At 42.6% G+C, this 26,988-nt stretch overlaps 1 protein-coding gene across 3 annotated transcripts in view; it reads right to left on the bottom strand.

The window, feature by feature from the left end:
• Positions 1–26,988, bottom strand: part of CDH12 (cadherin 12) — a 2,479,035-nt gene that overhangs the window by 1,000,093 nt on the left and 1,451,954 nt on the right. For all 3 annotated transcript variants that reach the window (XM_029590315.1, XM_029590316.1, XM_029590317.1), the window contains 2 exons: positions 19,163–19,197; positions 18,834–18,983 (listed from right to left, as the gene is read on the bottom strand). The gene's annotated coding sequence lies outside the window, so the exon portion shown is untranslated. The remainder of the gene's footprint in view (positions 1–18,833; positions 18,984–19,162; positions 19,198–26,988) is intronic.

The following is a 26,988-nucleotide window of genomic DNA, read 5'->3' as shown; positions in this document are numbered from 1 at the left end:
ACTCCTGACTTCCCCCATGTCCCAGCTAGTGAATGGTGTGTGGGTGAGGGGGGGGGGGAGGATGGTGAAGTCTGAGACAGCTCCCTCCCTTCATTACTAGTGAGAGGCTGGCTTCACAGACAGGGGGGAGCTGCCTGACCCTCACTCCTGACTTCCCCCATGTCCCAGCTAGTGAATGGTGTGTGGGTGAGGGGGGGGGAGGATGGTGAAGTCTGAGACAGCTCCCTCCCTGCATTACTAGTGAGAGGCTGGCTTCACAGACAGGGGGGAGCTGCCTGACCCTCACTCCTGACTTCCCCCATGTCCCAGCTAGTGAATGGTGTGTGGGTGAGGGGGGGGGGGAGGATGGTGAAGTCTGAGACAGCTCCCTCCCTGCATTACTAGTGAGAGGCTGGCTTCACAGACAGGGGGGAGCTGCCTGACCCTCACTCCTGACTTCCCCCATGTCCCAGCTAGTGAATGGTGTGTGGGTGAGGGGGGGGGGAGGATGGTGAAGTCTGAGACAGCTCCCTCCCTGCATTACTAGTGAGAGGCTGGCTTCACAGACAGGGGGGAGCTGCCTGACCCTCACTCCTGACTTCCCCCATGTCCCAGCTAGTGAATGGTGTGTGGGTGAGGGGGGGGGGAGGATGGTGAAGTCTGAGACAGCTCCCTCCCTGCATTACTAGTGAGAGGCTGGCTTCACAGACAGGGGGGAGCTGCCTGACCCTCACTCCTGACTTCCCCCATGTCCCAGCTAGTGAATGGTGTGTGGGTGAGGGGGGGGGAGGATGGTGAAGTCTGAGACAGCTCCCTCCCTGCATTACTAGTGAGAGGCTGGCTTCACAGACAGGGGGGAGCTGCCTGACCCTCACTCCTGCCTTCCCCCATGTCCCAGCTAGTGAATGGTGTGTGGGTGAGGGGGGGGGGGGGAGGAGGATGGTGAAGTCTGAGACAGCTCCCTCCCTGCATTACTAGTGAGAGGCTGGCTTCACAGACAGGGGGGAGCTGCCTGACCCTCACTCCTCCGGGGTGATCTTCCTGCACACAGTGCCCTATCCCTGATACCAGGGGTGTTGTGATCTTCCTGCATGCAGTGCCCTATCCCTATTAATACCAGGAGTGTTGTGATCTTCCTGCACGCAGTGCCCTATCCCTAATACCAGGGGTGTTGTGATCTTCCTGCATGCAGTGCCCTATCCCTGATACCGGGATGTGTGCAAGAAGATCCCAACACCCCCGGTATCAGGAATAGGGCACTGTGTGCAGGAAGATCACAATACCCCTGGTATCAGGGTTAGGGCACAAGTTCTAGTCACATTGACTGATCACATTACTTGTTTTGTCAAGCTACCAACTGTTTCCATTTCCCATCCCCCATATACTGTCAGTGGGAAGCTTGGTAACATGAATAAATAAGAGGGCAGCCAATAGGAATACATATTCATTCCTAAACTGACCTTAACTGACCTGAAAAGTGTCAAATTGTATCATTTTCAGTTAGTGCGCACTAACTCTCCGTTAGTGCGAACTAACTCCCGTTAGTGCGCACTAACTCGAGTTAGTGCGCACTAATCGGAAAAAACGATTTTTAATGATTTTTTAACTAAAAAATCGTGCCTAACACGATTTTCTTGCCCTGCCACACGATTTCTATCGTTAAGACGATATGGAAAACGATTCACATCCCTAGTTCCTTGTCATATGGAAATATTTCAGAAGATCTTTCTCTCTGTTATGATACATAAATGTGGTACCTGGAGCTAACAGGTTCTTTTCCTTTAGCCTTGAACTCAGTAACTCTGCTGATGACTTCGGCAGATCAAGATCTCATACTAGGTCATTCAACTCAGCTTGAGTGAATAGCTGGCACATTCTGGCATCAACTTCTGAGGCCACAAAATCTTCATCATCGAAGTCTTTGGAAAAATTGGAATGACAGAATTCATCGTTGTCAAACTTTCCAAAGTACTGAAGATAGGTACAGGGACTTCGTCGCAGTGAGCAACCGGTCTTATAGCTGAGGGGAGATTTGGGTACTGGATGGATTTTATCTTTGTGTTTATGCCTGTAATAATTACCATGCAGAAGTAGCAGTCATCAACATGGTTTTGGGGCTCTCACCACACCATTGGAACTCCGAAACTGAGACTTTTTCTCTGACCTTTAGTCCACTGTCACAGGTTTTCAACACATGTCCTGCACACTTTTATGTGGTGCCCAAGGTTTGTCCTGGTCACCCAGTTTAACCCTGAAATATGCATGATAAGCATTTCGTACAAAGTCAGATATATTTGTCCTTTGTTTGGGTGTTTGTAAAACAACCACAAATGTAACAGAATATATCAGGATCATTCCAGCACCATCCATGAACTATTCGAGTGTTGGATGACATTCAACAAAAACAGATTTAACAGAGTTAAATTTGCTGTGACTTCTAAGCCTCTTGGACGACTGAATGCTGCCGTCGGTTTTCACGCTGCTTATATAGCCACAAAATGCTAAAGTCAGCAGTTTTAAACTGTTTAAAAAGCAGTTTTCCTATTGGTTATACCGATTGCATATTCAGAATTTCTTTTACGTATTCAATAATGTTACGTTATTGCTATAAGAGTTTGAGTAGACAGCATTTTGCGGAAAAACCAGACATGACTGGAGGAAACAGATGTGATTTTTGGATTCAGCACACTAATATACATAGAGATCACATGTTATCAGCAAAATTGATGTAGACCAGTGATTATTGCACAACATCTGCCCAAAATTATTGATCATGCACACCCCAATTGGGAACTAAAGGGTCACTTTTTTTAAAACCACTAAACATAAGTCCTGTTTTAAGCTATACAATACTTGCAACATCACTCTTATCCTAATGAGAGCCTCATTTTCCTTAGTAAATTATTTACTGTCTCTTTCTCACACTCATTCAGTCATGCCTCACACATTCCATAAATATTCTAAAATAATGTGAACAATTTTTTCTTATATATAGTACATTTGCCCTTTTTGAAGATCCTGTGGGGACTAATGGTAAGTCCAATTTTCTTTTTCACTGAGCGCAGAGTTAAGCTCAGGAATTCATTGCCAGAGGATGTGGTTACAGCAGTTAGTGTAACTGGGTGTAAAAAAAGATTTGGATAAGTTCCTAGAGGAAAAATGCATAAACTGCTATAAATTAATAAGCAATAGTAGCTTGAGATCGATTTAATGTTTGGGTACTTGTGACTTGAATTGGCCACTGTTGGAAACAGGATACTGGGCTTGGTGGACCCTTAGTCTGATGCAGTATGGCAATTCTTATGTTCTTATGTACCCATCTTGCAGCTGCTTTGGTGTGGCCCTAGCTCCTCTCACCCACTTCATCCATCCAAGTGATTCTTTTTAGGTTCTTAGTTGCCCCCTAGGGAGTTTCTTTGAAAGAGCAAACCTACAGGGGTTACCCCCTTGGGAATGATAGGGGAATTTGGGGTTTGGGGTTTTGTGCATGCATTTGGAAATGTTGGGTGGGACAGGGCTTATTTTTTATAATTATGTGAAGTTATTTGAGCAGATGGATTAATGGCATATCCCTCTCCAATGAGAGTAGGATGGTTTGAGTTACAATTCTAGATTGTTAATGTACTATTAAATTATTAAAGTTGTTTTTTTTTAATTTTAGGGATGTACCCTGGATATTTATGTAGTATGGTATTTTACAGATATTTGGTAATTATTGATGTATTATTGAATACATTGATATAGTTGTGAATTAATTTTCTATTGTAAATCACTCTGATTTACATTGTTTGAGAAAGACAGTATAAAATGTTAGGTAACGTAATATCTTTCATATTATAAGTTTCCTGGGGTGATCTGGGAAACCATAGAACAGTGAGCCTGACTTCAGAGCAGGGAAAAGTCATGGAAACTATTCTAAAGATCAAAATCACAGAATATATAAATAGACATGATTTAATGGGACACATCCAGCATGGATTACCCAAGGGAAGTCTTACCTTACAAATCTGCTACAGTTTTTGAAGGGGTTAATAAACATGTGGATAAAGGTGAACCGGATTTTCAGAAGGCTTTTAACAAAGTCCCTCATGAGAGGCTTCTAAGAAAACTAGAAAGTCATGGAATAGGAGGTGATGTCCTTCTGTGGGTTGCAAACTGGATAAAAGATAGGAAACAGTAGGATGAAATGGACAGTGTTTCAGTGGAAAAATGTAAACGGTGAAGTGCCTCGGAGATCTGTACTTGGACCAGTGCTTTTTAATATATTTATAAATGATCTGGAAAGAGGTACTATGAATAAGATCAAATTTGCAGATGAAATAAAATTATTCAGAGCAGTTAAATCACAAGAGAATTGTGATTAAATTGCAGGAGGGCCTTGCCAGATTGGAAGATTGGGCAGATTACATTTAATAAGGACGTGCAGAGTGATTGAATATAGGGAAAAATAACCCATGCTATAGTTACATGATGTTAGGTTCCATATTAGGAGTTACCACCCAGGAAAGAGATCCCGGCATCATACATTGAAATTGTCAGCTAATTGTGTCGTGGTGATCAAAAAAGTAAACAATGTAAGAAATTATTAGGAAAGGAATGGTGAATAAAATAGAGAATGTCATAATGCCTCTATATCGCTCCCTGGTGAGAATGCACCTTGAATACTGTGTGCAATTCTGGTTGTTGCATCTCAAAAAAAGATATTGTTGCACTGGAGAAAGTACAGAGAAGGGTGACCAAAATGACACAGGGCATGGAAAGGTTCCCTATGAAGAAAGGCTAAAGAGTTTAGGGCTGTTCAGCTTGGAGAAGAGATAGCTGAGGGGAGATATGATAGAGGACCATTAAATCGTGAAAGGACTTGAATGGCTAAATGTGAATCAGTAATTTTCGCTTTCAGATAATAAAAATCCTAGGGGGCACCCCATGAAGTTAGCAAGTAGCACATTTAAAACAAATCAGAGAAAATTTGTTTTCACTCAACACACAATTAATTATGTTCTGGAATTTATGCCAGAGGATGTAGATAAGGAAGCTAGTGTAGCTGAGTTTAAAAAAAAAAAAAAAAAAGATTTGGATAAGGTCCTGGGGAGAAGTTCATATAATGCTATTAATCATGTTGACATGTGAGGTGAATTTTAAAAGCCTGACACGTGATAAAATCAGGAGATATGCAAATAGATCGGACCGGTGTGCATCAAGGAAATTTTAAAAGCTGCCCGAATACACGTGTATCTCCTGCTATGCACTCAAATGAAAAGTCCCAAAAAAGGGGTGGGATATGGGCATTGTCTGGGTGGAGCTTGGGCATTCCTGGATTTCAGTTTTGAATTAGCGTGTAAATACTTACACGCACAGGCGCATGCAGGGTACCCTGCGCGTAACTTTACTTCTGCTATAGAGAACATGTAAGTAATAAATTAAAGACAAATAGATCAGTGAGACTTTAAGGATCAGGGCTAACAGGAAGAAGGGAGGCTATGAGCGTTTGGAAGCCCTATCCCTTATCTGGGCGAACTAGTAAAATGGCCAAGTCCCTGATGAACACATGCACATGTGCCCGTGCGCCTGTTTAAAAGTTACCGTCTTAGGGGAATAGTCACTGCTTATTACTGGCATCAGCAGCATGGGATGTACTTGTATCCTAGATTGGCCACTGTTAGAAACAGGATGCTGGGTCTAATGAACCCCCAGTCTGACCTAGTAAGGCAAGTTATGTTCTTTTCTAACTCGCAATACAGAACCTAATAACTGTGGATGGTAGTAAGATCAAAAGACACATGCGCTATTCATATACAGCACGAGTATTAGCAAGCAGGATTCAGTTATGCATACTATCCACCTTTAGTTGATTTGCACCAGTTATTTGGAACTTGCTTGCTTTGGATGTGAACTTTCAGAAGGGAGTAGTCTTGTCTTTTTAAACAAGCGCTTTGAGGGTTAAGCACATCATTTTATTTGTTATCCAGCTAACGTTAGGATAGCTCTTTGGCCTGACCAGACATAGGCCTGGATTTATCAAAATGCGATAAGTATCGCATGCGATAGCAAAAGGGGCGTGGTTTATGCTAATTTACAGTTTATCGCAATTTGCGCTATTTACCTATGCGAAGAGCTAAGTTAGTGCACATTGCAATAACCTTTTCAGACTTTGCGATAAGTGCCAAACCTGTTGTATTTCCTGCATTCAACCACTGGGGGACCATTGTGTGTGTGTGTGTGTGTGTGTGTGTGTGTGTCTCTCTCTCTCTCTCTCTCTAAATCTACTCAAACAGGCCTTTCAGGAGACATTGCAAAATGCGATAAAACCTTACCGCCCGGTAACGCAAGCTATCGCACGGCTTAACGCTATTCAAAAAGGTATAGTTAAAATCAGCGTTAAGTCTGTGCGATAGCATTTTGCACACTTGCATACCCAGCCCATTCCCCACCCCTAACTCCTCCTCTTTTCCAAATTTGCATCGCACCATACAATATGGTGCTATCACATGCGTTAAAGACGTTTTTGCTTGCGGTAAGGGCCTATCGCATGTGTTAATGGGGCATTTCACATGCAATAAGTCCTTAACGCATGCGAAAACGCCTTAGGGCATTTTGATAAATGACCCCCTTAGTTGGTTGTTATCCAGCTTAACTTAATATTGGAATTAGCCAAATCTTTTAGCCAGCCAACTCATCTTCTCTCCCAGAATGCCCCAACTTATCTGGCTAAATTCTAGCCAGCTAACTTATTATTAACTTATTATTAGCTGGCTAGAATTTAGCCGGATAAGTGACCAAATCTTCATTTAGCCAGATGACGTCTGAGTTATCCAGCTAATTGCTTTAGAATACGGATCTCATAGGTTTTTCGGATACGAAGCACAGGAGGTTTGTTATGAATTCCCATCAGTCGTATAAATGAGCCCTGACCGACGTGCCGCAAATGAGCAGTAGAGAGCGGCTGGGACCAACGGACCGCGCATGTGCGGATGAGACAGCTCCAACCACCGTGCTGATTTGACGCCCCAAGGCAGAGAGATCAGGACGACAACAGCTTGAGCACATCCCTCCGATGCCGGAGAAGGGGGGACGGCGCTGGGATGGCCGGCCGTCAAGCACAGGGACAGCAGTTCTCACTGCTGTCCCTGTCCCGGCCGAGGGGGGATGTCGCGAAGACTCACGACATCCCCCCTCGGCCGCTGCTGCAGCTCCTGCCACCACCACCACCTCTGGCCCTTCGGAGTGTGGGAGGGGGGTAGGAGGTCGGACAGACAACAGCCTGAGCCTGTCCCTCCGCCGCCGGGGAAGGGGGGAGGGAGTAGAGAGGGACGGATGGACCTGCACGCAAAGGGACAGCAGTGAGAAGCCGCAGTACACAGGGAGGGAGGTACGGAGAGAGACAGGTCCTGGTAGTGTCACCCCTCGCCCTCTGCATCTCACAGGTTCAGCAGGGTACAGCCGGCTCTGTAGAAAAGAAAAAGAGGGCGTGGAGGAAGTCTGAGGGGGAGGGAAGGGGTTGTGGATGAGGTGAGAGGGGAAGGAAAGGGAAGATGAGAGGGGATGGAAGGAAAAGTGAAGAGGATATAAGTAAGTGGGAACGGTAAGAAGTTGTGGAGAAGAGAGCGGCTCTGACCGACGTGCTGTCTGACCGATGGAATCTCGCCCGTTTGAACGGGCTTATCTTATAAAATATGTAATTGTGTTAGATATAAATGTGAGTGAATGAATGACTGATCATCATGTTTCTTGTCCTACTTTGCATATGGCTTTCTTTACTAACAAATATGTTTGTCATGTTTAGGAGAGAACTTATAAATGGTGATTTCCTACCGGCTGTTGTTAAATGAGATGAGGCATAAGTGCTCTGTCAGAGGACAGAGCATGGCTAACTACTGGCCCCATCTAGTATATCCTGCATGTCTTTAGTCTAGTCTAGATGATAAAGGAGATGTTGGCTTGGGAGTGGCTGTGGTTTCCTATATAGATGGCAATATATTTCCAATTCCCTTATCTTTAACCAAATAGGGGTAGATTTTCAAAGGGGTATGTGCGTACCCCCCGAAAACCTACCCCAAACCCCCCCTGCGTGCTCCGAGCCTATTTTGCATAGGCTCGGTGGCACGCGCAAGCCCCGGGATGCGCGTAAGTCCCGGGGCTTGCATGGAGGGGCGTGTCGGGGGCGTGCCGTGAGTGACACGGCGTTTCGGGGGCGGGCCCAGGGGCGTGGTTGAGGCCTCCGGACCAGCCCCCGGGTCGGGTGATGGCGCGCCAGCAGCCCGCTGGCGCATGCAGATTTACGCCTGCTTTCCGCAGGCGTAAATCTGCCAACAAAGGTGTGGGGGGGGGATTAGATAGGGCCGGAGGGGTGGGTTAGGGAGGGGAAGGGAGGGGAAGGTGAGGGGAGGCGGAGGGAACAGGCAGCGCGCGCTGGGCTCGGCGCACGCAGGTTGCACAAATGTGCACCCCATTGGGCGCACTGACCCCGGATTTTATAAGATACGCGCGCCTACGCGCGTATCTTATAAAATCCAGCGTACTTTTGTTTGCGCCTGGTGCACGAACAAAAGTACGCCCGTGCGTACATTTATAAAATCTACCCCTTATTGTATAGATTTTAATGCATGTTTTTAACAGAATGACTAATATAAAAAGGAGAGCTTTAGCACTGTGAAGTGCAGAGCTGTGTTTGAAGAGAATGATCTTCCTTTATGTACAGAGGTACTAATAATGGAGTGAGGAAAAGGTAAACTATGTGACAGGAAGGAGTCTCACGGTTTTTTTTTTTTAATTCCACATACATGTGATGCTTCCCTAACTTGTGCATAACATTCTTTATTAATTTTGTCTAAATGTTAATGTTTTACAGCATCAGACATGTTTTCTTTTAGTTATTCCTTTTTCCTATTGATTCCAGTGGATTAAGGACCCATGTGGTTTTGGCTATAATAAAATGAAGGACTGTCATAGCTAAAGTGTGAGCGAGTATTTTTGGCTTCTTGCTTTAGATTAAGCTGACATGGTGGTGGGATCATGCTTTGTGAACTTCCTCTGCCACAATGCAGATATTGGCAATGTTAGGAAAGCAACTTCATGTATCCAACAAGGGAAAATCAGGCTCATCCATATTGTATTGGAACTAATAATGTATTGTGTGTATGCTATACTAAGGGGGCCAATCTAAAAAAAAAAAAAAAAAAATTCACTTAAAAGATTTATTCCATTCTAGGTACATGGGGTCCCTGAGCCATGTTTTAGTTTGTCTTATACAGGATAAGATTCTATTTATTCATCTAAATTGGGAAATACTTTTCAGCAGAAAATTGTTTTAAATCTTAAATTTGAGCAACTTGTGCTCAAAGAATTGATTTATTTGCAAAAGCCCCTCCCTGGTCTTCTTTTCTTTTGGAAGGAAACAAATACTAATGCCTGAGGAGCATATGCTAAACTAAAAGCTGTGAAGGCAGACAACAGTCCAATCACCCCTCCCGTTTTTGTCCCATAGAAAATCTCAAGGCTGCATTTTAAGAATTGTACACAGTACTCCAGTGCAGAGAGCACCTTCACTGCTGTGTGTTGCAAGGCTGACCAGCACTGCATTAGTACACATCAGTGAATAAGTGAAACTGATAACTATAATAAAAAGGGGAAAAAAATGTTGACTTTTCGCTTTTCATCTTGTCAGCCAGTGCCCTTAACAATGCATGCATTGTACATTACAAAAACTTGGAAACTGCTACTGCTGATGCTGACCAAAGCTGCTTCTAATACATTACATTTAATTTTCTGCAAACTAAGGACATTCTCTTCATGAAATTATATTAATTGGGTACAACACAGCTTTGTTACAATAATGCTAAGGTTGAGATATATGCCAGGAAAGCAGTCAAGAGGGAAATTCATGAAAGGGTGTGTGTGGAAAAAATAAACTTTGTTCAGTTCATTATTTCAATTGGGGTGCCATGTTTTGTTTGCTTTGGTTTCCAAGTTCACTCATTTCATTCATTAGGTCGTTTCACTCATTTCCATTAAAGTCAGCGGGGGAATCAAAGCATTCTATTTTTGGGGTTTTCTATTCAAGTTTTAATACAACTTGCAAGAAGGCATCAGTCACAAACGGAGCAGCCCTCCAAGATGCCAAGATGGGGAAAAGTAACATTGACATTGCATGAACAACCCAAGGCACCGATAGGGCACCACAGTGACTTTAACCCCTGATGGCATCAAGAGAGAGACAAAATGCATTGAGTGGCATAAAAGCCTCAACGCACCAAAAGAGGAGAAAAAGTGACACATGAATACCCATCAAAACAAGGGCAAAGGGCTCCAACAACAGTGGCAGCAAGGCATCAAAAAAGTGGTTCTTTTCTTGGGAAGGTCCATTTTTTGGAACCAGTAGATTTTACTCCCTTTAAGACCTGATGACGTTCTGTAAGCAGTGAAACGAGCTTTTGTGCAAGCTTTTCAAGAGCACTTGGGTTCAGATGCAGTCAGTGGCTGATAAACAGCCAAAGCCATCACAGTTTATCAACATGAATAGTGTTTGCAGTTGTTGAAAATTTTGATGATGCTGGTGGTGATTTCTTTGCAGCTGAGAACTTAAATTTAGACAGACTGACATTGAGCTTGTTGGGAGTGTTCAGTTTTTGTATTATATCTTTTGATACTAATGGTTAATTGAAGTTGCAACTTTGTGGGTTCATTTTGGGACTTTAGTATGATATGGAGGGTTTTACTTGAGTGTTAGTATTCTGTTGATGGATGTGTATTTTTTATTATGTTTTATTTTTTTTTGTTGTATATTATGATTGTACCTTGCTTAGAGTTTTTGGTTCTATGTGTAATATTTTAAAATTAAATAAAAGTGCCACATGAACACCACAAAGCACCAAAAGAGGGGGATACAGTCACAAATGGTGCCATGAAAACACCAAGGCACCATGAGAGGCATGCAAGGGCAATCTATCTATGACCTCTGTCACCCCCATTAACTCCTAGGGTTGATTTCACTGATAGGGCTGGGTAGGCAGATGTCCCTTTCCTTCCTCTTTGCCCTATGCTTGTACCTACTTGGGCAAAAGAGGATGATCTTCCATGGCAGAAGAAGAATTATTCTTTTATTAAGGGTTTATGGATAGCTGTGCTCCCCTTCTGAACCATCCAAGGCACAGTGAAAGAGGCAAAGAAGCACCAACAATGGTATGAACAACCTAAGGCATCAAGAGAGGGGGCAAAGGGCACAAACATCCAAGGCACCTAAAGAGGAGCAAAGAGTACTAACAGCAATGGCATGAAGTTCTCAAAGCACTGCAAGATGGGCAAAGTATCACAGTGACCTGAAGCCAGAAGCAAACTCTGGAGAAGGTGCTCAGCAATTCTGACATGCAAATTGGTCCTCACATCTTGGTATAGGGCTAAACACTAATCAAACAATCTGGTTGCACCGAGATAGTGAACTAAAAATTCCCAGGCAGTGTAAAGCCAGAGGAAATCTCTGCAGGAGGTCTATAATGTGGTTTCCCTATAGCATCAACTGGGGAAGCAGCTAGTGGGTCAGGTTAGAAAACTGATTTCCCCTTTGCCGAGGTAAAAACACTTCAGTGAAACAAGACAGACGAGCACCAATCCCTTCCCATCTGGTGAGCAGAGGAAAAGTTTCAAACAGCAAAATACATTCTCAATGCCAGACTAAGGATCAGATCTTAGATGATATTAGGCCAATTGTGGCCTATGACATATTGGGCTCAGGTCTTCTCTTAGATGGTTTGGTTGGAAATGCAGCCTAGAATGGATGGTGATATCCATTTTAGGCTAAACCAAATGTCCTTCAGCACCTTCAGAGAATTTGAAAAGATCTCTGAAGAAAGAATCCAAGAGAACATGAAACCATTAGAAGTAGATAGGTAAGGGCTGGCAGTAAGCTCAGAGGATTCAAACCAATAGTATGATTGGTTGAATTGAGATAGCAGATCAGCTGTGTCATATGTAAACAATTCTAACTTTGAAGACATTGCGTAAAAACCAAAGTAATAGGAGTAGAGACAAAAACATTAAGAACATAAGAACATGCCATACTAGGTCAGACCAAGGGTCCATCAAGCCCAGCATCCTGTTTCCAACAGTGGCCAATCCAGGCCATAAGAACCTGGCAAGTACCAAAAAACTAAGTCTATTCCATGTTACTGTTGCTAGTAATAGCAGTGGCTATTTTCTAAGTCAACTTAATTAATAGCAGGTAATGGACTTCTCCTCCAAGAACTTATCCAATCTTTTTTTAAAAACAGCTATACTAACTGCACTAACCACATCGTCTGGCAACAAATTCCAGAGTTTAATTGTGCATTGAGTGAAAAAGAACTTTCTCTGATTAGTTTTAAATGTGCCACATGCTAACTTCATGGAGTGCCCCCCTAGTCTTTCTATTATCCGAAAGAGTAAAAAACTGATACACATCTACACGTTCTAGACCTCTCATGATTTTAAACACCTCTATCATATCCCCCCTCAGCCATCTCTTCTCCAAGCTGAAAAGTCCTAACCTCTTTAGTCTTTACTCATAGGGGAGCTGTTCCATTCCCTTTATCATTTTGGTCGCCCTTCTCTGTACCTTCTCCATCGCAATTATAACTTTTTTGAGATGCGGCAACCAGGATTGTACACAGTATTCAAGGTTTTGTCTCACCACGGAGTGATACAGAGGCATTATGACATTTTCCGTTTTATTCACATTCCCTTTCTAATAATTCCCAACATTCTGTTTGCTTTTTTGACTGCGGCAGCACACTGAACCGACGATTTCAATGTGTTATCCACTATGACGCCTAGATCTCTTTCTTGGGTTGTAGCACCTAATATGGAACCTAACATTGTGTAACTATAGCATGGGTTATTTTTCCCTATATGCATCACCTTGCACTTGTCCACATTAAATTTCATCTGCCATTTTGATGCCCAATTTTCCGGCCTCACAAGGTCTTCCTGCAATTTATCACAATCTGCTTGTGATTTAACTACTCTGAACAATTGCAAGGCACCAAGAGAGGAACAAAGCAGCTGGAGCACTGGTATTAAAACCGAGAAGGTAAATTTTCAAAGTTGACACGCCAATTTTATAAAATGCAGGCATCTATGCACGCATATTATAAAATCGGCTAACTGCGCACACATGCGTGCCCAATTTCATATTGGTGCGAGCACAAGTGCCATTCGCGCATGGAAGGGGGGGGAATTTTGTTTGACACATGCAGCGAAGAGATTGGGCCTTCCCCTCCCACTCCACACCAAAAAAGGAGTGGACTGGGAGGGAACTTCCCTAACTCCCTACCTATCCTTCTTCCCTCTTATCTTCTCCTCCCCAACCTCTAACCCCCCCCCCCCCACCCCTCAACTACCTTTATTTTATTTGTTGGCTTACTTACTTGCTCTTTGGAGCAATAGTAGCTTCCGTGCGCCAGCCGGCTGCCTGTGCACAGTTCAGTGAGACAGCGCCTAATAGTACTGTCCCACTGGCCCCCGCTCCACCCCTTATTAAAGACCCAGCACTTCATGTACTGGCAGATGCGCATGGCCGGTCCGCTTGGAAAATTCGCTCGGCGCACACTGTACCCAGTCACACGCGTATCTTCTGGGATTTGCATGCACCGGGCTTTTTCAATCGGCCCCTTAAAATATAGGTGCAGAGCAAGGCAGTATGAAGAGTGGCATCAACAACCCATGGCATTGCGCGAGGGGTAAGGCACCAAACAAAGAGGTAAAAGTGAGACATGAACACCGCAAGGAATCAAAGGAGAAACTAAGGCCAAAAACAGTGGCATTAACACCCAAGGGGCAAAGGGCATCAACATCAGTAGCATGAATACTCAAAGCACTGAGAAGGGAGCAAAGCAGCAAAAATAGTGGCATGACTACACCAAAGCATAGAGTTGAGGGCATGAAAGCAAGTAGCATCAAGAGCCCAAGACACACAGGGCCAGATTTTAAAAGCCCTAAGCAGGGTGGGGGCGGGGCCAGAGGCCTCAGACATAGTGGCCATTTGCTGCTGTGTCAGAGGATCTTGTGCTGGCAGGCTGCCGGCGCCATACAACTTGTACCTGCCCGGAGGCAGGCACAAAAGGTAAGACAAAGGTTAGGGGAAGGGGTGGGAAGGTCAGGCTAGGGGCAAGGGAACGGGGGAAGGTGGCTCGGCGCGTGCAAGGTGCACAATTGTTCACCCCCTTGCGCGTGCAGACCCCTGATTTGATAACATGCATGCGCCTGAGCGCACATGTTATAAAATCACATGTCCATGTGTGCGCGCCGGGTCGTGCGCGCACATGGACGTGCTCGCGCATCTATTAAAATCTACCCCATAGTGTAAGGCATTAATAGGATTGGAATCAACATTCCCAGACATGGAGTGAAGGGTAAGATGTTAAGAAAAGCAGCATCAATATCCCCAAAGCGCATAGTGCAGAGCGAGGCAGCAAGAGGAATGGCCAAGGACACAGCAAGGTAGTGAACAAAGAGAGAGGCAGGGCAGAAGGAGAAAGCTGTGTGAAGGGCAGCAGGAGCTGCAGCAACACTCAAAGGTCCCAAGACATTTAGGATAAGGATTTTATTTTCTGTCCCTTTTCTTTTCTTGGGGGAAACACCCCACTATAAAACTAGGAGGGAGGCAGGGTAAGAGGCCAAAGCTTGGGCAACAGTGGCCCAACATCACAGCAAGGCACTGAACTGGAAGAGAGGCAGGGCATGAGGAACAGGCCAGGTGGCAGCTGAAAACAACACAGTACGGTACTGAGGCCAAAAAGAAAGTCTGAACATTGATTTTAATTTACTGTAGCTATGAATATGGTCTTCCTGACAATCAGGGAAGCTGAGGAGAGGGAGGTTTATCTTAAAGAAGAGCAACTCTGGTGCCAGCTATGAATAATGTGCACTTACATGCTGGTTTTGTCTGATGTCCTCTCAGCATTCCTCCACTGCTGTTGCAACTCTCCACAAAGTCTGCCTTTTTCTGCCCCTGCACACCATACTAACAGTGGAAATAGGAGCAGGTGGCTGCTGTTTCACCTTCTCGGTCAACCATTTCTTTCTAGCTGGTTTCTCCATCTTAAAGAAAATCCTTTTTGAGCTTGGTAGGAGTGCTTCTGCTCCACATCTAATGCCTCTCATCATCACCATCAGGAAATGTGTGCTGGTTCCAGGTTACTCTTGAGGAAGCATCTTTCCTCTTCTGCTTCCACTGCCACATTTGCATCTTGATGCCAGTGACATGATGGAATATGTTTAAAGAAATCACTAGTGGGTAGGGGATGTCACTTTTACAATGTTTGTGTATCCTAGTGTGGATTCACAGAGAGAGCAGACCAGTCAGTCACTTTTGTCACAAACTGAGCACAGTGAGTAAATTGACTATGTTTGCTGACTATATATACAGAGAAAATAAGTCAAACTTAGTGCAAGAATCACACACACAGGAATCAGTTCATAGTCAGTGTGACAATCTTACACAGAGAAAGCCTCTGTGTAATAAACAGACAGACAATCTTTCTGTATTTTCCCTATCGCCACTGGCACTGTGTCAGCTGTAGTGATAGTCTCGCTCTGACAATATACACCATAAACCCTCTCACAGATATTCCAGACTTTCTTTTGCTACTACATTGCACATCAAACCATATTTAGTGAGTCACTCAAACAGAATACTTTGTATCTTGTAAATTATCTTTTTCTAATCTTCAATGTAAGTTTGAAGCAAGGAGCTTCAGAATCCTACTTAATTTCTTTAAAAGGAGATTTTTCCCTCGTGACTGAATTGTCCATCAGAAAAGACTGGAGACATTGGAAGACCCTGCCTCTTAACACCAATGACTGAGTCTCAACAAGAGAATCCCATGGTAAATGGTTTCAAAGGCAGCTGACAAGTAAAACAAAAATATCAAAAAACATTTCCTATAATCCAGCCCCAATCTCAAACTATCAGTCATATGTTGCAAGGTTGTCTCTGTATTTAATGTGGCTCAAAAGCCAGACTGAGCTGTGTTGAGGCAGTTATAGGAAAGATGATGTTCTAACTGATTCTGAACTGCTCTTTCTACTATTTTAGTAATAAATGCTAGATTAGCTGTTGGCCTAAAATTATCTCATTTATTAGCATCCAGTGTTGACCTCTTTAATAAAAGTTTAATTAAAACATGCTTAAAGGAGCTATGGAAAGAGACCTGCTGGAAACACATATTAATAACAGAAGTCAGTGCTTCCTCAAGCACATCCTCTGAAGATTTAATTATGAAGGAGGAACATGAGTCCAAAGTGCAGGTGGAGGGCTTGGCCTTATTCCACATGGTCAGGACCTCATTCTTAGATACTAGCCTGAAGGGTGTGCAGGGAGCAGTCATAATAATATTATTTAAATTGTTTTACTCAGGCACCTGATCAGTAGAGATGTGCACTGTTAACCCCTATTGGTTTGGGCTTCGTTTTCTGACCCCCACGGGAAATTTCATTTTTCCCGTGTTTTTTTTTTTTTTCCGAGGAGTCCCAATTTCCGTGTTAGCGCACACTAACGGGAGTTAGTGCGCATTAACTTTAAAATGTTAGTGCACACTAACTATGGTTAGCACGCACTAATACAAACTATGAATTTCCCTAAATTTTGGAAAAATTCCCATCATTTTTCGGTTATCACGAACCACTGAGAATTAGACAATTTAGTTGAAATTGTCTAATTCATGAAAAGTGAATGCACATCTCTACTGATCAGTGCCCCTTGCCACATTCATTGCAAATTTTTAAAAATTTTTCAGCACAATATAGCAGAAAAGAATTATGCACCAAGAGAGAGTAAGAAGTGAAAAACTAGATCCCTTACAACTATAAAAAGTTGGTGCATATCATTTTGAGCATTTTCTATCTTATAGGTGGAATTAATAAGCTGTAATAGTTTATCATGGGAGGGGCCAAATATCGTGGAGAGTGTCCCCGTGGTATTGAGACCCTCTCCAACAAACTTTTGTGCATTACCGTGGCATGAATTCTTAATTGCAGCACAGACACGTGACAAAAAATTGTGCCATGGAATGGGGCTTTCCGCATGATGGCGGCCTACCTAGGCAGGGCAGGTGCCCAAAATTTCACTGCCGACCCCCAAAGGATGAAATTATTCTGGTAGTCAGTGGAGACCACACCCAGCCACCCTCCACCCATCGCATAACAAGGCAGGGCTGGCCCTGAAATAAATTTGAAAGATGAGGGCAATCATGTGGTGATGGCCCCTCTCCCCTTCCCCGCCCCCTCTTAGTAGTGAAAAAAATGCCCCTTAGTATCATAATTTCACCCACCCAAATAAAATACAATCCCTGGAATCTAAAGTACACACCACAATCCCCCCAAAAATTAACCAGGTAGTCTAGGGACTACCCCTACCCCGGACCTTGCCTCTGTCATATGATAGGGGCAAAGTCACTTTTGAAAAATGACATTGATGGAGCCCGGAGCTAGGGTTGCTCTAGATCCACCGCTGGCTATAAAAGATTCATTTTAGAGGTAAAGGGAGGTTAGGAGTTTGAGGATTGGGGGTCTGCCTGTTCCTGTAGACCACCAAGGTAATTGTTTTGATGGCTTGGGGGTATCCTAGACACCAAGGATTTTATTTTATTTGGATGGTTCGGAGGGGAAAATCTTGACACCGAGGCCTTTTATTAACAACTAAGGGGAAGGGAGGGGGCCATTGCTGCACAATAGCCCTCATTTTTACAATTTATTTTAGGGGACCAGTCTCATCTTGGTAAGTGGAAGGGGGGCATTATTTTCTGGAAAGTTAGTTATCGCTCAGGAGTTGGAGCTGCCTTTCCCCTGGAGCATAAGAATCCTAAAACTTATTCCAATGCCCCCGGGGTCATGCCTTAAAGGAGCCAATCGGCCTGAAAAACCTTCTCTCCAGTATAGTCAAAACACATGGATGTCTCTTGAGCCCTGCCCCCTTGCCTCATGAGGTGGCTGAAGTATGCAATAAATATTGTAAAGTCAATGAAGGCCCTGCCCCAACTAAACACTAAACACGTCCCTTTTGTGACAAACTGCCCCCAGAGCTTGCTTCCCACCCCACCTTAGCCCACCCCAATTCCCCCATCCCAGTCCTTATGGAAACATACCTTGTGGCCCACTAGAGGCTGGGAGTGCCTCCTATGGCTCAAGGTCCAGCACCACCATTTATCAAAATGACAATGGCTAAGCTCAAACCCAGGTCCTTATTATATGATAGGGCCAATGGGAGAACCTCAGCTGGCTGGTGTTATTTTGGAAAAATGGTAGCACCGAGACCAGAGCCAGGGGGGTGCTTTGGGCCCCAACTGGGCTACCAGGCATATTGCACCAGTGGGTCTGAAGTGTGGGTTTGGGTAGGGGGGCAAGCTCTGGGGAAAGAATTTGGGAAGGGAATGGGCCTTCATTGTTTTCACAATTTTTATTACATACCTTGGTTCTCTCATGAGCTATGGGGACAGGAGATCTTGAGAGCCCTCCAGGGGTTTTAGCTATACTGGGCGTGTGTTGGATGGGGTGGTATTTGGACTGCAAGGCCCATTTAAGTAAATGTCAGCCCCAGGTTGCAGAGTTGTCATTGCGTAGCATTTTGGGGGGCTACTCACCCAAAATATTTTTTCGCCATAGTATTTTCCCACAGGAGAAAATACAGGGTTTCAAAAGCCGCGATACTCCGTACTTCAATTTTTCCTGGACGAGGATAAAATGCAGCTTAGTAAATGACCCCCTAAATTAGATGTCTTGTCTAATTCTAATTTTGACACTTGCCACAGCATTTCCACGTGCAGGCTTTTATATACTATCTCTGTTAACTCATGGGTGAACCAAGGAGAGGATTTAACATGACTAACCTTGCACATTCTTTAAGATGCCAGTGAATCATAAGTCTGAGAGAGAAGTAAATTCCAGCATTTTATCTTTTTGTTTAAATATTCACTACCTTCAAAAATGGCACATTCTGTTCTCCTTTGAAAGGCTGCTAGATCAATTTTCTTCCTAACCTTTAAAAAAAAAAAGACAATTTTATGAACAGTTAGCAAGAAAAGGTAGCCCTTTAAGGGTAAAATTAACTAACGTAATGATCCAACCAACCAACAGGGTTAATCTCTCAGTTAAAAGTAGTCATACAAATTTTATTATTTTAAGAGCTAAAAAAAACTAGGTCCAAAGTATGGCCTACCCTATGTGTGGTCTCAGCAATGGTCGGTACAAAATCTAAAAAAGAGAAAAAGCAGGGAGTTATGTTTTGAGCTTTCCAACATCAGGAAGGGCTATGTGAACATTAAAATCACCAAGCTTAAAAGCTCTGGGAAAGTGCAGTGGACAAAAAAGCTATGAGTTAGCACATTTTAAAAGCAAGAAGCCCAAAGTATCAGGTGGGCAATAAACTGCAAAAAGCTATCTTCTTAGACCTGCTAAACTTGTGCAAAATAAACTCTGTCTCTTTCAGTGATTATGTAATGCACCTAACGGTGGAGAGACATTTCTTAAAAGGTATTGCTAGCCCTGCCCCATCTTTGTACAGTCAGGTTTGGTAGCTGAAGGTAGACAGGCCAGCCATTATTCAGTAATACAAAAAGATGTCAATTGATTGATTTTCTAACATATCATAGGCTGCAGAAATCTCACTATGGACTGAAAGAGTATTAAACAAAACAACTCAAAGCTCAGACACAGTATTCTTTGAAAAAGAAAGACATTCTCTATATGGAATAATAAGGTGGTTAGCATTACAGCCCCCTCTTGCCGAGTAAATAGGCTTCTGTCTGCCAAAAATAACATTAATGGGTAAAGCTTCTGATGTGGAAAAGCTACAAGCAGCTTTCTCAGTAGATTCAACGCTCATTAAAGTATCAGGTCTAGGTTCTTCCAGTACTAAAAAAAATAAAAAATAAAAAGCAGTGGGAAGAGATTTCTGGAATTTGTAACTACAGAAGTATTATGGAAGCCGTGTCTACCCCGATCCGTAAGTATCTGGAAATATATACCTCTCCTCCCTTCTCTTTAGTCTCTCTTAAATAATACATTTTAAATAATAAATTACTAAAAAGCATAAACCCAAAAAATAACTAATAAACACAAACTAAAATGCACCTTGAATCACACCAAGTGCACACAGTCTCAATGAAGGGGTGCACAATGAGGTAGGCCATTTTGACGCACCCTTTCTGCAATGCCCTGCCAGGCAGAGCTCTGTCTGTGGGACAGGCCTTATTGTGTGGAGCAGGCCTTGATTCTATCCTTACTCCCTACTGTCACTGAAGTGATTTGTTCTCCTTGAAGGCCTGTAGGTGTTCCTAATCAGCGTGGAGTGGGCCAGACTTGTTGCTGGTGATAGCATATGACCTGAGTAGAAAGCAGCTGGGGGAACAACAGTTTTTTACTTTGGAAAGCTGGAAACAATTTGTTTAGGAGTGATCCAGATTTTTTTCTTTTTTTTAGAATTACAATTAACAAGTATATATTCAAATATTTTTAGACATATTAGCAATCTGGGACAAAAGTAGTAAGTATGCGTAAACCATTTTTTTTAAAGTTCTCAAACTGTGTTGGAAAAACCTGCAAATTTTTTCAGGATTTGGTCAAATTAGTTTGCCAATATCTTTTTTATAAACTAAACATTATATTGAACCTTTATAATTGATGAATATTTTTCAGAGTATGGGCAGATTTGCCCAACTTGCAGAGTTTGCAATTAGAGATTTGCTGCAGATTCCCAGTGAACCAACATATTTATTGTAAATCCTTATTTAGTCTAGTTAGTCCTCACAGATTTGCTGGGGGTGTTCTAAATATATACCTAAGAAATCTGAAAATCTTCAGAGGTATAGTCGTGTTAGTTTGGTGTAGCAAAAATGGTGATGGCACCTTATAAACTAATTTATTGAGGTACGATCTTTTGAGGACCAGAGACCATTTTGTCAGTTGCATGAAGAGTAGTACAGGAGTTGGGTAAATATACATGAAGATTAGTGAAGGTGGGGAGGAGAAGGCTACAGAACAAAAAAAGGTACTGAATCTGAGAAAAGTTAATAAAAACTCAATATTGTATTCTAATATTTCACACATTTCTATCAGTGGAAATATAAAAAATAGATTGTCAATACATACATGGAATAGATCTGCCCGATAGTTATGTTAGAGAACCTGGATTTCCATAAAAGGATACAAATGTGTTTCCCTTTATTCATTTGGAATTATATGTGCTCACTTTACTGGAAATATGTCATACTTGATTTAAAAATTAACAGTGATGTCCTCATTTTCTGGCTAAAACATATATAACATATAATATATGATGTTAGCACCCCAAATATGAAGAATCCTATGAATATCTTGACAATATACTCTCACCACATTTTAAAAGAACTATAGAAAGGCTAATAAATAGATAACTTTCAAACTATGATACATATTTTTGTTATTATATGTTTATGACAGAATAATTCTCTAACACCATGCAGGTAATTAGGATCTTGATTTACTGAAATTCAATACTTTGAAAATGCATGTGAACTACTAATTTTTCTAAATATGGTAAATAATATGTAGCGCTGACCATGTGGTCCAGATCACAGCTGTTTGCATTGCAGCATTGGAGATCTTGGTCAGACACACTGCACATTTAGCATGTGAATGCCTGGGGAGGGAGGAAAGCTAGCGGACTTCTAATGGAAGCAGCCGTTGGCAGACCAGAAGCATTGAGAAGCACATTTCAGAAGAGGCATGACTCCAGCACTTAGGGCTGTCTAGAAAGGCTTGCATTGCCTGGCTAGCCCACCCAAGGGAAGCAGGGATAAAATAAACCTGAATATGAATCTGCATCCTATTAAAAATATACACATTTTGGGAAAAGTCATACAAATTCCCTAAACATGCCTTTTTAGACTAGCCCTCAATCGGACTAGATTAATATGGTATCAACTACATTACAATATACATAGACCTCCATTATATCTTTCGTAAAATTCAAGGCTGCTCTCTTCTCTTAATGTTTATTAACATCTGGAATAAAATGGATGAATCTCACTGAGGATGCTTATCTCTCATGGCAAGAAGCCAAAATTGCCCATACAATTTTGGATGTAAGATTTAATTACTCATCTTTCCAAACACAAGCTGAAAGTGAATTAAAATCAGATAGAGAGATTGTAATCCCTTTGGGGAGGGGAACTATTTTAAGGGATTATTTACTAAGCTGCATTATTTTCCACAGAGGGGAAAAACACGGAAGGAGTAAAACACTACAGAGAAAAATACCACAGATTAGTAGCCCCCAAAATTTTTTTGATGGCGGCTTCACAGCCAGGGACCACCATTTTATTAAAGGTCCCAAGCTGCCCAAAGTCCTTCCTCAAGACCCCCTGGGCGGTCTTGCTCATCCCACCGCTGCCTCCCAGAAGCGCCCCCAATGCAAGAACTACAACAATAAAACATAATGGTGCACAGCACAGGCCCCTCTCCTCCATATCTAATCCTGCTCACTTATCCAAATTCCCACTGGTCTCTGGATCCCCCTCCCTCTGCCTAGCCCTACTCCTACCCCTGACTCCACTCAGGTCATACCTGTCAAATCCTGATGACCTAGTGGGGCTGGAAAATGTTCCACTTTGCCCTGCACTGTCCCTGAAAAAATAGTATTAGCTGACCTCTTTTCTACCCTATCACATGTTGGTCAGCTAATGTCATTTTTTTCAGGAATGGCTTATGTCCTGGAGGCATTCTGGGCCCCATTAGGCCACTAGGGTTTGACAGGTATAACCGGGGAGAGTCCAGGTAAGGGCTAGGGTGGGGGGTATCCAGAAGGTGGGAAGAATGGGATTGGGAAGGGAGGGGCCTGTGCCACTCATCATTGTTTTTTATTCTTGCAATGGGGGATGCATCTAGGGGTGGTGAGGGGGGTTGGATGGGGGGGGGGGGGGTGTCTCTAATGACCCCCGAAGGTTTATTCACAATTTGGGGAGGGGATTTTGGGACCTTTAATTCACTGCTCCAAGAGCAACTCCTGAGTTGTAGCTAACTTTCATGAAAATAACTCCAGTTTACAATGTTTCAGGTAAGCCATCTCTGTCTATTAACATGAAGTTGCCTAGTAATGAGCTACTTTGCATGCTTAACTGTTTATTATCATTCCAGCAATATCAGAGCTGAAATAGTGTGGGTTTTAAAATACCACACATTACAGCATCAAGGCATTTACCACACAATAAAAGCCTAAGTAAGACAGCTTAGTAAATGACCCCTTTACATCTGAGACAATGAAGGCTAAAGTGACTTGAACATGGAATGTCCCCAAGATATCAAGGCCTTCTTGGTGCTCAGCCTTCTTCTCTAGGCTACTCTTCTAGGCTTTGATCACCACATTCTTAAGATATGGTCAAAGCACTTCTGATCATTAATCCATAGGAATCAATGAAAGAACAGAACAATTCAAGGGAAAAATTGAAATGCATTATTTATGGTACCATTAGGGAAAGATTTCTTTACAGAAAGGGTGGGGGATGCATGGAAATGCCTCTCAGTGAATTTAATGGAAGCAAGGGACAGTATTTGAGTTCAAGAAAACAACATGGGACAAGCACAGGGGATCACCTAGTGAGTGGTAGGGATAGTAGAGCTGAGCAGTCTGGATAGGCAGACTAAATAGTCCTTATGATCTTTACCTGCTGTCATGCTTGCATGTTTCTTATGGCAGAAAAACATAATAACATTTTGATGTTAAATAATTTCATGCAGGAGTTAGGAGAAGCATACAAGTATACTAAATATACAAGAAAGAAAGAAAAAAAATCATTTCAGTCCATTTGTACACTTTGTCATACAACAAAATGGCATGGAGCAGCCTTGAGACTGGCACCATTTTGATGTCACTATGACACCAGTCTAAACAGCAAGTTGGGACCATTTTCCAAAGGACACTGGTGGAGCAGGAGCAAAGGGGGCACGACTCCTGCCCATTTCTTTCTACAGGGTACATGGGGGCCAGGGAAGATCCCAGCCCCAACAGCTTTTTTGGGAGGGTGGTTCAGAAGGTACCAGCGAGGTCTCATTCTGTCTTTTTTTTTTTTTTTTAAATTAAATATTTATTTGATTTGGCAAACAAACTGAATTGTAATGAACATTAAACAAACCAAACCCTTTAAAATGAAAAAAAAAATGAACCTATATATCCAATTTTGGGGTCTATACATCTCTGCTGTCTGTAGCATTTGTTGCATTATTTGGAATGCATTTTTATAATTGGACTTTGACTGCTTCTTATGGTATCAAATTCTGAGAAGTAAAAAGATTGTTTGACAACTGTGAGCTTGGGTGTCTGGTGGGGTATTTTCAACAGAGGGAAAAGAATTATTCGTCCACAGGGTGGGCTTAACAGAAAAATGTAGCCCTCTGTAAGAAAAAAACATGGTCAATATTCTAGTCACCTTGATCAAAGCCTTGCACAACTGAACTATTCCATTTAAAATTAGCTCCCTAAATTTCACTAGATGGCTACGTTATCCACTAAAATTCTAGGTGGGCTGAGGATGGGGTTAGATTGGAGGAGAACATAAGGCAGATAGCACAAGCCTAAATCAGCAGTCTCCCTCCTTGACCTCCCCTATGTGTAGGGGCTGATGGTGCCATAAACTCTGATTCTGCACCCCCCCCAAGAGAGAAATATTGTAGTGGCCAAGGGCAATCCATCCCCCCACCTTCCTTCCACCCATGGAAGAAAATTTGTAGTGCTCATCCTTTCCCTTTCACATCTGACAGAGGGGAAAAAGCACCTACAGAGATATGCAGTTCCTTTTTGTGGAGATACATTTTTCCTGAAAAATAAAATGAGCATCCTAATCTTGCCTCTGTTCCCACCTACTTTTTCCAGCAGGGAAAATACTCATTGATCCTACGTACAATTGTACCTACATAAAAAGTGGACAGTTTTCCAGTGGTTCTTTATTTGGGTAAATAGCTGTTTACGTGGGTAACTGGCTTTTGAGAATTGTTGGTCCCTCTAGCTATTATTTGGATGCATGAGCTGTACGAAAGTGTGTTTGACATATCTCTGCAGAGGAAACGCAGAAGGAAAGAAGACATTTTGCTTAAGATAAAGTAACAAACACTGCCCTGCTGGTGACCTGTTAGAGCAGGATGTTATGTGCAAGCTGGAACGTGCAGATCATAGTATATGGATCACAAAGATGTACTATACTGTAACTAGAAGCAGTGTAAAAAAAAGACAGAAGCATCATTGGCACGGTGGGAAACATTCTGCAGAGATTCACGGGGAGGCAGACAGACGTCTGAAGAGTCCCTGCTCCCCATTCATCCTCCTGTGCCTAGACTGCTCATCTAGGAAGACAGGGAGCAGGTGGACATATGATTTAATTGCTTTTCCAGCTGCAAAATATGTGAACTTGAAAGTATTCCTATATGGATGGAGTAGGGAAATTTTATGATTATAATACTCTCTTTTTCATAAACTTTGATAGGTAAAGAGTAATTTATTATTTTTAACATCGTGAAGGAGCTTACTACAAGGTTTGCTATTTTCCATGTAAAATGTACCTGCAGAAAAAAGCAGGTGTGGGTATTTGTGCCCTCAGCAATGCGAAAATTGATGTAGAGTCACTTTAAACATTTACGATGATTGATATGGGCTCTCATGGAACAAATCACAGAATCTATTTATTTTACCATGCATAAATTTGTTACAAAATTTTATGAACTGTACTTGCAATTTTGAAATATAAGAACATAAAACTTGCCATATTGGGTCAGACCAAGTGTCCATCAAGCCCAGTATCCTGTTTTCAACAGTAGGCAATCCAGGTCAAAAGTACCTGGCAGGATCCCAGGGGTAGATAGATTTCAAGCTACTTATCCGAAGAATAAGCAGTGGATTTCTGCAACTCCACCTTAATAATGGTTTATGGTCTTTCCCTCCAGGAACTTGTCCAAACTATTTTTAAACGCAGCTACACTAATGCTTTCACCATATCCTTTGGCAACAAATTCCAGAACTTAATTATATGTTGAGTAAAAAAAATATTTTTTATTATTAGTTTTAAATGTATTACCTAGTAACTTCATTATCTGTCCCCAAGTCTTTTTACTTTTTGAAAACAAACAACTGATTAACTCATTCCATTCCATTCATTATATTCTAAAACTATCATATCTCCCCTCAGCCATCTCTTCTCCAAACTGAAGAGTCCTAACCTATTTAGCCATTCTCTGTTATAGATGTGCATTTGTTTATCACGAATTAGGCAATTTCAACGAAATTGCCTAATTCGTCATGGGTCGGGGGCCCCGAACCCCGAAACTGATTTTCCCCGAACTATGAGGAAAATTAGTTTTTCGGGTTTGCATTAAAATTTACTGTAATACAACCCCCCCACACACACCATCCTGATCCCTCCCCAAGACTTACTAACATCCCAGGTGGTCCAGCGGGGTCCCGTGAGGGATTTCTCCCTCCGTGCCATTTGGGCCTTCGGGCCTGCCTCGCATCAAAATGGTGCCGATAGCCTTTGACCTACTATGTCACAGGGGCTACGGTACCATTGGTCATATGCTCCTACCATGTGACAGGGGCTGACCAATGGCACCGGTAGCCCCTGTGACTTAGTAGGTCAAAGGCTATTGGCGCCATTTTGATGCGAGGCAGGCCGGACAGCCTGACTGCAAGGAGGGACAAATCGCTCGCGGGACCCCGCTGGACCACCAGGGATATTAGTAAGTCTTGGGGAGGGATAAGGATGGTGGGGGGGGGGGTTTGTATTATTGTAAATTTTAATGCTAGAGATGGGTTTTTTTGAGCTTCATTTTCCCGCGTCATTTTTTGGGCCCGTTTCATTTTTCCCCGTTTCGTTTTTTGTTCGTTTTTCAAAAAACTAACTGAGGAAAAATAGGACATTTTGTCTAATTTCATATTTTGTTTCTCCTGAATGCCCTTCCCTAGTTTCTATGTTTCTGTACTATGGTCTCCTTTACATCGGTTCACAGCCTCACACATAA

Source organism: Rhinatrema bivittatum, chromosome 2 (genome assembly GCF_901001135.1).
Source record: "Rhinatrema bivittatum chromosome 2, aRhiBiv1.1, whole genome shotgun sequence".
Classification (NCBI taxonomy): Eukaryota; Metazoa; Chordata; class Amphibia; order Gymnophiona; family Rhinatrematidae; genus Rhinatrema; species Rhinatrema bivittatum.
This window is presented reverse-complemented; position numbering and strand designations above follow the sequence as displayed.